Consider the following 1,350-nt stretch of genomic DNA (forward strand, 5'->3'; position numbering starts at 1 on the left):
ATTGGGTCAATTTGGCCTAAAAGTGTGGCAGTTGGCAGTCGTTGACAGCTTACTAAAGAAGTTGGCATACTACCTTTCTTTCAAAGGTGGACTTTAGAAGTCTACCTATATTCATAAAGATTTTTTGAGTTCATCGCAATTAAAATTTATTATTTTTTTACATACTTATTCAATTAATTATGTTGAAGCTATTTGAGCCAGTGCACTTAAGCATTTTTAGTCTTTGACTGGATTATTGTTTATCACTTCATCAGACTAAGCAAAAATTGACCTTAAATCTGCATACCTCCCCGAGGAGCCTCTAACTATTCTGAGATTGATTTTTGGAGGTTTTTATGTTATTTAAATTAATTAGAAAAATATTCAAATTTTTAATTTTATATTTTAAAATAGATACAAATATTCTATTTACTTATTCTGAGTAGAAAACTTTCAGTCTTTTCAGAAAAGCTTTTAGTCTTTTGATGTATATAATGTACTTTTAAAAATAATACCCCAATATTGGTTTTATAATTGCAACTGAAATTAATTAAAAAAAATATATTAAGGTAAGTTAATTTAAATTGAAATTTAAGAAAAAATAAATAAACATTCGAGTTAATAAAGTGAATTTTGCCACAGGCATAAAACAACATTCAATAAAAGTGCTTGAAAATGAAGTGAAAATCGATAATTGCAAAAAATTTAATTAATGAACAATAAAATTTATTTTGTGGTGTAATTATTTCATTTGCCAATAGCAACATTTATTCAAAGAATAAAAACATCAAAATAATGAAAAATAACGAGGACTTGCACAAAAATCAACCGATAATTTCAGCAATGAAATAAATCCCTTTCGTACCATGTGGTACTTTTTCTACAATTAATTGGAAAGGGTTGTTGCCAATAGGAATAGGAAGCTGTATTCATTGATATTACACACCTTTGAGTTGGTTTCCGTTTGTAGTGGTTCCTGTGGTTTCAATACGGACGGAATTTCTATATACCTCACCTGCCACTTCCTTTACAGATTCAATTCTGATTTGTGGTATTTCAACGTGTTGAAAGAAATGCAAGCCTTTCTTTCAGGTAAATGGCCTGTGTCTGGTTTAGCACTGTTTTATAAAAACTTGTGAACTTAATAATAAATTGCTTCCAAACTTAGTTGAGGAAATAGAAAAGTTATTGGGAGGGTAATAACCCGAAAATCATTTTAATTGTAGTCTTAAGTTCATATTACAAAATATGGAAATTATGAGATTGTGTATGGTAATAATATTAATCTGAATTATAGTTTATTTTTAAATTTTCAGCAGTCATCTCTTAATATATACACAAGAGTATATTTCTGAGAGTGGATTCAGTTGA

This window comes from Teleopsis dalmanni, chromosome 2 (assembly GCF_002237135.1).
Source record: "Teleopsis dalmanni isolate 2A chromosome 2, ASM223713v2, whole genome shotgun sequence".
Taxonomy (NCBI): Eukaryota; Metazoa; Arthropoda; class Insecta; order Diptera; family Diopsidae; genus Teleopsis; species Teleopsis dalmanni.